Raw genomic sequence first — 14,913 nt, 5'->3', positions numbered from 1 at the left:
AGTTTGCTTATTATCCTTGTTTTGTTTAAACTCAATTATTACGTGTTTTGGAATATGTCAATGTACTACATGGTTGTATTACATAAAAAACGGCAACCCAACCAAAGGAAACCCAATTGCTAATTGTCTATATGTATTTATTAGCTTCACTATGAAGTTTTTTATACTTTTTTTTTATATTGCAGGGCAACATATGAAGTATCTACAGCAATTTAAATTAACTAATATCTCACTTGCTAATTTTACACAGTTTTTCTTTCTTATTGATTCAAGTGATTAATGTAAAAAATAAAAACAATTCTAAATTAATTCTGGGACTATTAAACATAAGATCAATCAATACAGGTAACGATGAATTGCTATGCTCTATGGAAATATATAAACCCGACATACTAGCTCTAAATGAAACATGGTTAAAAAGTGGAACAGAGAAATGCGCTCCGGTGGTGCCAGGATACAGTTTTAAGCACTCTCCGCGCGCTGGTGATAAGCGCGGGGGTGGTGTGGGCTTCTACGTAAGGCGCGGAATGCGCGCGCGCGTGCGCCCGCATCCGAGCTCATCGCTCGAGCAACTATGGCTGGAGGTGTCGCTCCCGGGTGGGATACGTATAGCAGTTTGCTCAGCCTACAGGCCCGAAGCGCTATCTGTGGCAAATGCTATTGAATCACTCGGCGAATCTGCAAGTGCTTTTGCTCATTGTAACCATGTTTTTATTCTAACTGATTTTAATGTAGACTTACTACATCCGAAGAAAAAAACCGCTTCTGAACTTTTGACTTTTCTTTCTCAGCTAAACTTACAACAAATAGTGCAGGAGCCCACTCGTATAACTGACCACTCTGCTACACTTCTGGATCTAATTATTACTGACTCCGCTAACTTGTGCCAAAGTGTCAATGTGTACCATAATCCTTGTTTGAGCGATCATGCTCTGATTATTTCCGAATTCAATATTAAAAAACCGAAAGAGACTAAGCGTTTTATCGATTATAGACCTATACAAAAGATTAATGATTTAGAGTTTAATTCTGACCTCAGAGATTTGCCTTGGACTGATATATTGAATTTTAGTGACATTAATGCTATGGTTAATTGTTTTTATGACTTGCTGCATAAATTATTTGATAAACATGCCCCGAATAAAAGAGTCCGTGTGAAAGAAAAACCGCGACCATGGCTCACGGATAACGTTAAGCTTATGATGTCCTTTCGGAACAAAGCATTGATGAGAGCTAACATTACCGGCGCAGAAACACATCGTAATTACTATAGAGCTTTGCGTAATCTTACTAACTCGGCGATTGACAGAGAAAAGGAAGCATTTTTCACACATTACGTTAATAATAATATAAAGAGCCCAAACAAAATGTGGAGCTACCTAAAACGTTCTGCGGTACTTGGCACAAGCGACGTCGGTATACCACATCACTTAAACAATCCAGACACAATTAATGATTCTTTTCTTGACATACCAGGTAATGGACATACTGATCTCGATACGTATAATTACTTTATTAATAAAAAATATGGAAGTATCGAATTTGATCTAACTGAATGCTCGGAAAATGAAATTATGAAAATAATTGCATCAATCAAAACCAATGCTTGTGGAGACGATTCAGTTTCGATAAAAATGTTACGAATGACCCTACCTATAACTCTCCCTATAATAACGGCCATCATTAATAAATCCATTTCCTCGAAAATTTTCCCTACAAAATGGAAATTAGCAAAAGTAAAACCACTGCCTAAAGGATCAAATGTAGAGTCGTATAAAGATCTTCGACCTATAAGTATCCTGTCAGCTCTCTCTAAAATAGTGGAAAGAGCAGTTTGTGCGCAGCTGACAAAATATCTAGAACATAACAAAATTCTCCCTAATATACAATCTGGGTTTCGAAGCGGACACAGTACCACAACGGCTCTCGCGAAAGTCACAGATGATATATTATTAGCATCGGATGAAGGAAAAAGTAGTATTTTAGTATTGTTAGATTTCTCAAGAGCCTTTGATTGCATCAATAAAGATCTTTTGTTGGCTAAAATGTCTTATTATGGGATTTCGTTTTCGGCACGAAAATGGTTTTATTCGTACCTGTCAAATAGAGAACAGTATGTCCTAACCGAAAATGAAGAGGGCCAAGAAGTACGATCCTCGGTAAAACCTGTAAACAAAGGAACGCCGCAAGGGTCCATTCTAAGTCCAATTCTTTTTACACTTTTTACAGCTGATCTCAGTAATAGACTAAAGCATTGTTCCATTCATTTATATGCAGATGATACGCAAGTTTACCTATCGTTTGATCCACAAGAGACCGGCCAGGCAGTGGAACAAATTAACGAAGATTTAGATATTATATCTCAGTGGGCAGTTAATAACAACTTAGTTCTTAACCCAACAAAATCCAAATTTTTAGTCTTAGGAACTAAAAATCAGTGTGATCGTGTAGCAAGCCATAAACCTAATATAATCATCAACGGACAGGTGGTTGAAAAAGTACACTCAGCGAAAAATTTGGGCCTTGTAGTTGACGAGGAATTGCGTTACATCGAGCACATCAATGCAAAAATCAGAAATGCGTTCTACAGACTGAAAATTTTGTATGGCGTAAGGAACCATTTAACTGAGCCAGTCAGGTTAATGCTGGTGGAATCACTTGTCCTGTCACAGTTCAATTACTGTGATGCAGTCTACGGGCCAAGAATATTTGCCAAAACTGCCCAAGCTATACAAAGAGTACAGAACGCGTGCATGCGATTCTGCTACTCGGTGCCAAAAAGAGCCCACATCTCACCATATCTTAATAAGAACTGTATACTTAAAATGGCGGGCCGAAGAGTATTGCACTTATCCTGTCTTATACAAAAAACTGTAACAACCAAGAAACCCGACTACCTTTATGAAAAAATTAACTGGTTAAAGGATGAGCATCATGTGAATACACGCAGTAAAATACAAAATAAAATATCCTTACCGCACCACAAAACTGTTGGGTATAGAGGGAGCTTTAAATTCTCAGCAGCCAAAATCTGGAACGATCTGCCACCACCTCTTAGAAATAATGTGTCCCAAAATACTTTTAAAACTAAACTGAAATCAATATTACTCTATAAACAGAAGAATACTTAAGCACCTCTGAAACACTTAATGAACAGTACCTTTTTTTTCATGTCTTGCCCTAGCTAATAGTCTTTTTTTTTCTTTTCATGCCTTACCCTTGCTAAGTCAACTTAGATTTAGTTGTTAATAAATTTTAAAATACTTATATATATTTTAATATTTACTTATAATTAGGGGTGAACTGAAAACCAGCGCTGTGACAGCCAGTTTGCAAATGCTTGCTAACACAGCAAATGCTGAGTCCATCCCTTTTGTCACACTATTGTTTGCATAATTTGGATAGACTTAAGAAATTATGTTAATTTTATTGTTGCTGCTCTTCTATTCAACGTGTCTACTTGTTTGTTTTTCTTTTAACGTCTTTGTATTCTTGTATGTTTGTGACAATAAATAATTATTATTCTTATTCTTATTCAGAAGACTGACAGCGTTGCCTCTTTGGATGGCCAGACTTAATCTCTGGCCGAAGTATCTGCCAGCCCTCTGGTCACCTGAGTAGTTACTCTAGGGTAGATAGTGGGTAGATGTGGAAAGAAAATGTAAGTGGCAGAAGACAAGAATCTTTTATTGTAGGTCAATAATCAATCAATCTTCATACCTAACCTTATACATTTAGCGTTTACGTCAAATCCAGTAGCAGGGGGCCTACCGGGAAAATCGAAATTCGCAAATTGCGGGGATCTTTCTCTCTTACTCTCACTAAGACGTAATTAACTAATTAGAGTGTCTGAGAAAAATGCCCGCAATTGACGAACTTCGATTTTCGCGGTAGGCCTCCAGGGCCGGTTCTAGGGTAGAGCGAGTGGAGCGGCCGCTCTAGGCGCCAAATGGTAGGGAGGCGCCGAAATAGAAAATGTGAAAAAAGTAATAAGTGGCGCGGGCGAGCAAATACGCACGAAATGGCGGATCGGGAATTAATTCAGCTAACGAAAATCCATATAGATCACGGTGCAAGCAGAACCGACTTGCAGGAGATAAGAGTTAGGATAGGTACGACAATGGTTAGACACAAGTCAAAGAAGAAAGATGAACTGGAAAGTTGCACCACAACGCCACCATGTACAATTGTAAAACATGCATAATAAGTTATGTGCTGTTGCTGGGGTGCCATGAAGGGGAGATTCCAGCCCTTGACAAGCCACAATGCCCTCGTCGAGCTGCGGGCAGATAAAGTTAGGACAAGACCCAAAGGCTAAGTGTCTATCCGACGGGGAAAAAACCTGAAGACATTTCTCAGGCAATGCAAAAAATAAAATTATTCCTCATATAGCCGAAGGCGCAGAACGTCTCAGCGAGGCGCGATATAGTATGAGCCAAAGAAGCGCAAGCGTGATGATGAGCGAGCTTCGAAGCAAGAGGAAACCGAAGGGCGCGTTCCACGTAGTACCAAAATACACCGAAATGCGCATCCCTAATCTGAAGGCCGAATTACTGCACAGCCGTCTGTTTCTTAGTGTTATAAAAATAAATTAAAAGCAAAATAAAAGGCCTGACGGTCGCGTTTGACGCCCCGTGAAAGTTCACTGAAAGACCCGAAAATCTGTCCAGTTTAAAATTGGAGTTATTTAAAATTAACACACATATCTTTGACTTTATTTGCGGTGTATTCTGCACCATTATCAGTACGAATTCTTCTTACTTTTTTTTATACTACGTCGGTGGCAAACAAGCATACGGCCTGCCTGATGGTAAGCAGTCTCCGTAGCCTATGTACACCTGCAACTCCAGAGGAGTTATATGCGCGTTGCCGACCCTAACCCCACCCCCCTCGTTACTTTATTACCTGTTTCGTTTTCTATTCTCAATATATAGTAGCAATACAGCTTTAAGTAATAGTTCCAAATCTCTCCGGCGGCGCTAGGTAGGCTCATGGATGTTACACATGAACCATAGATGTATAATAATATAAGTGTAAATGAAGCAATGTTACCTTCATTCCTCAATTTGGACTTAATCTGTGGCAGTCAATGACAGATGACAGTTGACAGGTTAAACGTCAGAATGTCAGACGAAGTGCATTGTAACGATCGCATATAAGAATTATAATTTGATAGAAAATTAGAAATAAATACTTGGTGGAATAATAGCTTTAATGTTGTTTCTCTTTTCAGGTGAGTACCTAAGATATTTAGTTAAGTTCCACTGTAATCAATGTGTTAAGCTAGGTATAAGTGATTCTTAATATAAAAACCTATTCTCTTTTCAGAGCAACACAATTTTGTTTTTATTTCGCCTCCACATTTCAAACACTGTGTGTAACGCACATTATATAAGGATAAACTGGCTGAGGGGCAACCAATAACCTGACTAAATTACGTAGGTTGTTTTTGGTACGTTGTCAGAAATGTTAAAACGTGTTTAAAATTTTGTCGCATTGCGTATGTTCTGTGTTCTGTCCCTCACGGGCGCACGCGTATAGCGCATCTACATAAAATACTAGGTCTATGACATTTCGTTTTTGTGTACTGTGGCGCCATCTATTTAATGTTCTTTGATGGGCACTTTTCATACTTACATAGATATTTTGCTCCTTTTTCTTCACTCCATACCCCGCCTGTGTCGCGGTCATGAACCTAGTATAGCTGAATCAGGCATGAGTGGTAGGGGGAAATGACCGAACGGGATAGTCTTATGCATCTTTCAGTAGGAGTAGCAGATAAAGCGCTATTATTGTTGTCACAATCTCATTCTTTTATTCCCCACCGTAAATTTTAGTATGGTTTATGGTAGGCCACAAATAACCCGACCAAATTACGTAGGTTCTTTTGGTATGTAGTCAGGAATATTAAAACGTGTTTTTAATTTGTCGCACTGCGTGTGTACTATCTCTCACGGGCGCTCGCGTATAGCACATCTATAGGTTCCTACCATCTATGATTCCAGCAAATAGAAAACAAGCTCTTTATGTACCCGAATGTAGCAGGGAGTAAAGTAAGGCGTGTAATCACTTGGATATCAAAATATCCAGTTTTAGAACGTACCTCTATCCCAGCACAAATGTTTTTCACATAGCTTGGGTAGCTGTAGCGGTAGCTTGGGTTCTGTGACAGCTGTCATCTCAATACAATTTGACATTTTAAGGTTAGAAATTGTATTGAGATGACAGCTGTCACAGAACCCAAGCTATGTGAAAAATATTATAATCAGTGACACTTACTGAAAAGAAAAAGATCGTACTCATGACAAGACATTATGGCCTAAGTGTCAATTACATCCACTCTTTATCAGGCCTGATATCGGACACGATTTCGGGTCCAAGAACTATAATTTTTTTCTTTCAGCAAAAATCATCATCGCTTACAATATGTGAAATGTAAAAAATGGTTCATAAGGAAATATATCAAACATTGAACATTTTTGACAATTAGAGACAAAGTATTTTTTACATTTCAAATATTGTTAACGATCTGCTGATATTCCGTGAAACGAAAACGATTATCAAGGCGCCTAACGTGAAAATCGAAATTCACAAATTACAGGGATCTTTCTCTTTTACTCTCATTAAGACGTAATTAGAGTGATGGAGAAAATAACCCGCAAATGACGAACTTCGATTTTTGTGGTTATATCCCGGCCCGAAATCGGGACTGAGGCCCTACCGCGACCAGCAAAGTTCGTAAATTATGACATTGTGAATTTGTGAGCATCTGACACTCTAATTACGCCTTCATTGGAGAGATTGGAGAAAGAGAAAGATGACCGCAATTTGCGAACCTCGGTGTTCACGGTAGGGCCTCTGATTTCGGGCCTGACAATCATTTTCATTTCACGGAATATCAGCACAATATTTGAAATGTAAAAATACTTTGAAATTTCCGGGCCCGAAATCGGGTCTGATATCAGGCCTGATAAAGTGTGTATGTAATTGGCATTTTAGCCTTTCCAGATGGGCGAAAAAAAAAAAGAATGAGTGACAGTGACAATGACAGTTACAACCTTTGCTTATTGTTGTGTGAACATTAATTCGCACGTGAGAATCTCTGTACTTAACCTTTTCAAATCCCTAAATGAAGCTATGTCGGAGCTCACAGTGCACTCGGTCTGCACTAAAGGGCCGATTTATCCCACGTTATTATATTTCCAAAATGGCTGTCCGACGAAAGACTTTGAAACAGATTGTGCCGTGTTACAAGACAACAATAAGTCTAGAACGGTAATAATGGAGACATCTGAGCTCGTCTACGCCGGTAAAGAGGAAAAGGAAGAATCTGGCAAGACCCTGATACTGGCTAGAGACAGGGTATCCGGTAATGTTCGTCTAATAGAGGTAGGCAGCGCCGACTTGAAACCACTCACCGAAACTGACTTAGACTATTTAGAACATCAACACGAAGCGAAAGCGCATAGTAAGATGAGATCAACGAAAACTATGACACAGAATATATCCGATGCTGTTCAAATGGACACAGAACAGATTATTGAAAGCAATATGTTTGAAAATCTAGTTGCATGTAATAATGGGATCGGTGAGCTCGATATACCGCCTATAGATAGAGAAGTAACTGAAGTTGAATTAGATTATTTGCAGCAACAGCACGAAATAAGTAGGTTAGAGTTTTTAGAATTTGAGAAGAAAGAATTAGAACAGCAAAATAAATTTAGAGTTAATCTTGAAACTGAATCAGAACAGACAGATATGGAGGTTATGGAGCATCAAGATCTTACAGAGTTAGAAGAGAATTACTCCGAAGAGTTCCACATACCGCCAATTAACAGAGGAGCTACCAAAGTTGAAGATGTTTATCAGATAGAGAAGATTTTGTCCAAAGATGAATGTGAAAAGATTTTAGAGGAACTAGAGGAAAATAACTATGCAGCTGATTTGCACCCTTATATAAAGTCCTACATGAAAGGCAGGAATTTATCACCACAATTAACAGTACTTGCTGCCTATGTCAGTTATCTTATTAAATACTTTCATGCTAGCAAAGAACAAATCAGAGTGACTAAATTTAAAATATGTCCGCATTCTAAAACATTGAAGGATATACTAAGGAAAAAGTTTACAAAATTAGCTGTGATTAGACCAAATCATATTCAAGAGAAAATCATATGTCATATAATGGTGTTCATGTTGATACTAAATAATTATAGATTTTATCTTGAACCTCTATGTACTGCAATGGGTATATCAAACAGATTCAGTATGGCACCGATGGTCCACTTCACCGGAGCATCAGTAGTTACAAGCGAAATTGGAAGACAGGTGCTACTAAGGCTACCATTAGTCAGAAAACCACATTCTAACTCTGATAAATCAACTGTATGTGAAGATACAGACTCACATAAGCTACTGAAAGAAGATAAAAGATCAAAAATTAGTAAAGATCTCATTATACAGTTGGTACCAAAATTTCAAAAGGAAACTGTTACGGAACAGACCGAAACTGTTACGGAACAGACAGAAACTGTTACGGAACAGACAGAAACTGTTACGGAACAGACAGAAACTGGTATGGAACAGACAGAAACTGTTACGGAACAGACAGAAACTGTTATGGAACAGACAGAAACAGTGACTGCCAATGATACGGTCAACAATGATCTATCTATAAATAGCAAACTTGACTTGGATGACTTCTATTTACCATCTATAAACAGGAATGCAGCTCTAGTTGAACATGTATACCTTGTAGAGAAGATTTTATCCGAAGATGAATATCAGCAGATTTACAGTGAGCTTGTGGAGAATAATTACACAGATGATTTACACCCCTACATACTGCCCTTCATAGAAAACGAGACTCTGCCCTTACAATCAACAGTGCTAGCTCTATATACAAGTGAACTTTTAAAATTGTTACATGTTGACAAAGCAGAAATCATGAAAAATGACTTTATATTATGCTACTGTTCTAAGACATTGAATAATATCATAATGAACCATTTTACAAAAATTGTTATGTTTAAACGTAGGAGATTGCAAGACATGAAAGATAAAATTGTATGTCATATAATTGTATTTACTTTAATCTTAAGTAAATTTAGCTTTAAGCTGATGCCTCTCTTGAAATCAATAAAGGTTAATCATAAGCATGTGATGAAAATTATAGCTTTCGTTGGAGCATCAATTATAAACGAAGACAGTGAAATGATAGTGCAGTTAAAATTACCGTTAGTTCCCAAACCTCAGGCCGCTATAAGAAAACCAAAGCCCCATAAAATTGACCAGAACTTTGTGCAGCACAAAAATGATTATGAAATCGACCCAGATGAGTTCTATGTACCGTTTCTTAACCGAGAAGCAACCAAACTTGAAGATGTATATGTTATAAAGGAGATTTTCTCTGAAGATGAGTATTTCGAGATTTTTTTTGAGCTAGCGGAAAACAATTATCTGGCCGATTTACACCCGTACATACAGCAATTTGTGAAAACCAGGACATTGTCTTTAGAGTTTACAGTGCTAGCTGTATATGCAAGTGTACTCATAAAATTCTTACATGCCAGATTGCAAAAATTCAAAAAATGTGACACCAAAATTTACCACCATTCTAAGACATTAAATGCAATCTTATTTGAAAGGTTCACAGAACTTGTTCAATATAAAGGGCAAAATTGTTCACAGATTGTAAGGTCGCGAGCAATGAGAAGAAAGATTCTGTGTCATATAATAGTATGCACGTTGATCTTAAATAACTTTCAATTTAAAATGGATTCTTTTTTGGATTCAATAAAAAAGGAACAGATACAAGAACCCTTACTAAAGTTGCTCAGTTATGTTGCAGCAACACTTGAAGTTGGGGACGATGGAACAATGGTAAAGTTAAAATTGCCCTTAGTGCCAAAAACTCAGGCAACTATACACAGAAATAGTCGTGCTCAAATAACTAAAATGGACTTGAAGCGGAAGGAGGGACGCCAGGAGGAGGCAGAGACTGTCAAAATTGACCCGGATGATTTCTATCTACCAACTATTGACAGAGAAGCAACTGAACTTGATGATGTATATCCTGTAGAGGAGATTTTATCTAAGGATGAGTATGAGACAATTTATCATGAGTTACAGCGGAATGATTATAAAAATCATTTACACCCATATATACTCTCTTTTATCGGAAACAAGGCTCTTTCTTTACAATTAATAGTGCTAGCTGTATACGCAAATGAACTTTTACAATTCTTAAAAGATGTCAATAAAATCTGGAAACCAAAGTTTAGAATAACCCACCTTTCCAATAAATTAAATGAAATCAGCAAAAAAAGATTTACTGGTGAAACTAAAATGGTTGAAAACAAGACCCAGGACATGAGAGATAAAATGGTATGTCATATAATTGTTTTTTTGTTAATCTTAAATAACTTTCGATTCAAGCTAAAAGATTTCTGTAATGCAATAAAGAAAACATATAAAACAAAACATGTGGAAAAGGTGGTGAGTCTTGTTGGAGCCGTAATTGTTGATGGAGGTAAGGGATCACTGATAGAGTTGAAATTACCATTAGTACCAAAGAAGGAGGACATTATAAATAATACTTCGAAACGACGCCTTACTGTTGATCAAAACCTAAAAGAATATGATAAAAATCTGATAGATCCAGACGATTTACTAAATACACAGAAAAACATAAGTGATATTTCGAAAATTGTCCCCCTGCAACAAGTTGAGAAAGAAAGTCTAGAACCTGAGAATGTTGATCAAGACGATCTATCAGATAAGGAAAATATAAAAGACGCTGACGACCTTTATTTACCGCCTATTAACCGAAAAGCAACCAAACTTGAAGATGTATATCTTTTAGAAAAGTTTTTGTCTAAAGATACATATAAGAAAATTGAGTGTGAGTTAAAAGATAGTAATTACAAAAAAAAATTACATCCATACATACAGTCCTTTGTGAAAAAGAAGTATTTGTCTTCCGAGTTAACAGTGCTTGCCGAGTGTGCAAGTTCGCTTATAAATTATGTAAATTCTGACAGGATCGAAATTAAGAAAGTTAACTACAGAATATGCCCCTACTCTAAGACATTAAATGATATCTTACTAAAAAGATTTACAGAACTAGCTAAATATCTGCATAACAAGAACGTGTACAATATTGTAAGGACCAAGTCGGCCAACATGAAAATTAAGTCTGTGTGTTATATAATGATATGTGTGTTAATTTTAAATAACTTCAATTTTAAACTGGACCCTCTCAATGACGCGTTAAAGAAAACATGTGGATTTAGATTTATGCTGGAGTCCGTTCGCCTTGTTGGAGCTATAATTGAAAATAGTGACGATGGAGCTATAGTGAAGTTAAAATTACCATCCGAGTCGATTCAACCTCCTTTAGAACCGTTGCATCGTAAAATTGACTTATCTAAATATGACATAATTGACCCAGATGATTTCTACGTACCGCCTATTAACAGAGAAGCAACTGAACTTCAAAATGTATATCTTATGGACAAATTTTTGTGCCAAAGTAAATACAAGAAGATTTACTGTGAGTTGGAAAAGAGTAATTATAGTGAGGATCTACACCCATACATTCAGTCCATCATCGAAAACAAGTCGCTCTCCTTGCAGTTCACAGTGCTAGCAGTCTATGCAAGTGAACTGATAAAATTCATTCATGTCTTAAATTCGCAAATCAGGAAAAGTGACTTTAAAATATGCCACCTATCCAAGACACTAAATAATATATTAATGAAAGGATTTACAGAAATTTCTGAATGTAAAAACGGTGGTAACAGAAAATATATGTTAAGATTCAGCTCACCAGATATGAAAAGAAAAATGGTATGCCATGTAATTGTGTGTGTTTTGATCTTAAATAACTTCCAATGTAAGCTGGGTCCTCTCTTCGAGGCAGTAAGGCATAATACATATATAAGAAACTTAGAAGAGACGGTCCGTCTTGTCGGTGCCTCAATTGTAGACGGGGACAACGGGAAAATGGTTCAGTTAAAATTACCCCTAGTCCCAAAACCTCAGATTACCAGAAGAAAACAATCCACTAAAATAAAGACTGCAAAATTAAGCAAGAGGAGAAAAAACAGGTAGTCTGGAGCAGTCGCATTGTGGAGGACTTAACAACTGTCCCCTCTGCCAAAAACCTTGGCTAATCGTCACATGTATTGTATGGATTGACGTTTACCGGACATGGCTACATGCGTTTGACGTGAACTGTACGCAGACTGAATTGTACAGAAAATTACATACAAGGCGTCTCCAGTTGTTAACTCCTCCAAGGTGGGCAGTTGGTGCTTCTGCTGGGCCGTCCCTGTAAATTGTCGCTTGTATTTTAAGGCTTCTGATAAAGCCAAGAACCCGATATTTGGCATGATAACGTTTTAATAACAAAACTTTCGTGAGACAAACATATTAAATATATTAAAACAAGTATTTTCAGTCCAAAATAGCTCGACATGTTTTACTCCGTACCGAGTAGCTCATCGGGAGCTCGCGTTGGTGGACAGGCGTAGTACTGCGATTTTGGACTTAAAATACGTAAGTGACCCGTTTTAACATGTTATTATGATAACGTTTGATAACTTAGCTTTAATACGGCGGTATACTTATAATACAGAGAGACAACGCGAACTACGTTGTAGGAGAAAGTGTGTTCATTAAAACGTGGTCGTATCAAAAATAGTTGGTTCGTTTAAAATTGTATAATAATACTTTTTCTACTCGGCGATTGTAATGGTTGAATTAAAATTTCGTATACCAAACTATAATTGCATACTTTTCATCAGGCTCCCATCCCAACTCACCTATAATATTTATTTCGATACGCTGTAATCAACTATAAAAAAAATACCAATCCCGTGCCGCCGCGCTCGGCGCTCCCATACAATAGACTTAAAAGGGCGACAATAGTCGCGCGTTTCAGTCTTTTGTATTACATTTCTCTCGACTGAGATACTTAGCAATTTTTGATGAATTATTTAGGTTTTATAGTAAAAAAAGCGGCCAAGTGCGAGTCGGACTCGCCCATGAAGGGTTCCGTACCATTTATGACGTATTAAAAAAACTACTTACTAGATCTGGTTCAAACCAATTTTCGTTGGAAGTTTGCATGGTAATGTATATCATATATTTTTTTTAGATTTTTCATTCCGTTATTTTAGAAGTTACAGGGGGGGGGACACACTTTTTTTCACTTTGGAAGTGTCTCTCGCGCAAACTAATCAGTTTAGAAAAAAATGATATTAGAAACCTAAATATCATTTTTGAAGACCTATCCATAGATACCCCACACGTATGGGTTTGATGAAAAAAGATTTTTTGAGTTTCAGTTCTAAGTATGGGGAACCCCCAAAGTTTATTGTTTTTTTTCTATTTTTGTGTAAACATCATAATGCGGTTCATAGAATACATCTACTTACCAAGTTTGAACATAGAGCTTTTATAGTTTCGGAAAAAAGTGGCTGTGACAGAATCGGACAGACAGACGGACATGACGAATCTATAAGGGTTCCGTTTTTTGCCATTTGGCTACGGAACCCTAAAAAGGATTATTTTTACTGGTAGAAAAAGTATTGTAAACAATAGTGATATAATCAAGCTTTTTCAATCTCGTACCTTTAAGGTAAAGCTTAAACACCACGCTTTCGACTATATATATTATATTTAACGATTGTATAAAATACTTTTAATTACGAATGTTAAGAATAGATATGAAAAGGGGTGCACCAAAATAAAACTGTATACTCCAAATGAAAAAAACTGATGCGATTGAGAACAAACTAAGATTTTAGAATAATTACAATAAAAGCTACTTTTAATTTAGATAATTGACAGTTTTTTTATTATATATTTTTTCGAGAAGAGTGAAGAGAGTGAGTGTAAGAGTGATAGGCAGCTTTTACCTAGCTCATTCAGTGGCAGCTTATTACGGATCCGTTTGTCATATTTGCCTGCATCAGCCCGTCACCTGCTGGAATTGTAAATATTTTTTGGATGTTTCATTCGTCTCTTTTAATACACTTTTGATTTGAGCCCAATAATAATTGAGAGAATGGCACTCCAGGACATTTGGTGATCTTGCTCTGCTCTTCTATAATTACCAATTGCGATTTTTGTACGAAGGAAATTGTATGATTTTCGACTTGCCTAGAATTAAATAACGCAAATAACCTTCGTACGAAGAACTGAACTGACTTTCGTCGTAGTTCGTTCCACTTTAACCGCATATGTACCCCAGTTTTTATGATAAATATGACAGAGCCATAACCATAAGGCTCGCACTGTCAAAAAGTTATCAGATCTCTTGTAGGGCTAAGTTTCTAACTGTACAAGCCTTAATTGCACATACTCTACACCTTAGTCAAAATATGTGGCTTGGCCGTTTCGTTACTACAAGTATTTAATAATAAAACCGGCAAGAACATGTCGGGCCATGCTCAGTGTAGGGTTCTCTTCCGTCACAATAAGCTACACTGGAACCTAATGTATAGTAGATTGTTAACCGAGGGATGAAACGGTACCTTTTACCCGAGTTAAACAAATAGGCAAATTTGCATAATCAGTACCTATATAATTAAAGTAACAAACTTACTTGCAATCGGAGACTTTGCATGTCTAAAGATAAATATTCCATTGCGAAATACATTTAGATTGCTTTATAGATGAATAAAACACATATTTTAGCAAACTGCAGCAATTTTAAAATTATTTGGTTCATAAAAGCATGAAAAAGTAACAACAAGTCCTAGCCATAATGCATCGTACATGAGTGCAATAAACGAATATGGACATAAAATTAGCGGGATTACCTCTTACTTTTTAATTATTACTCTTTCGTTCTAAAACTGCCAATAGTCAACGGCTTTACTCATGCAACCAATGAAACTGTTT

The sequence above is a fragment of the Cydia pomonella genome, unplaced genomic scaffold (assembly GCF_033807575.1).
Source record: "Cydia pomonella isolate Wapato2018A unplaced genomic scaffold, ilCydPomo1 PGA_scaffold_166, whole genome shotgun sequence".
Classification (NCBI taxonomy): Eukaryota; Metazoa; Arthropoda; class Insecta; order Lepidoptera; family Tortricidae; genus Cydia; species Cydia pomonella.
Note: the sequence above shows the minus strand (reverse complement) of the source record.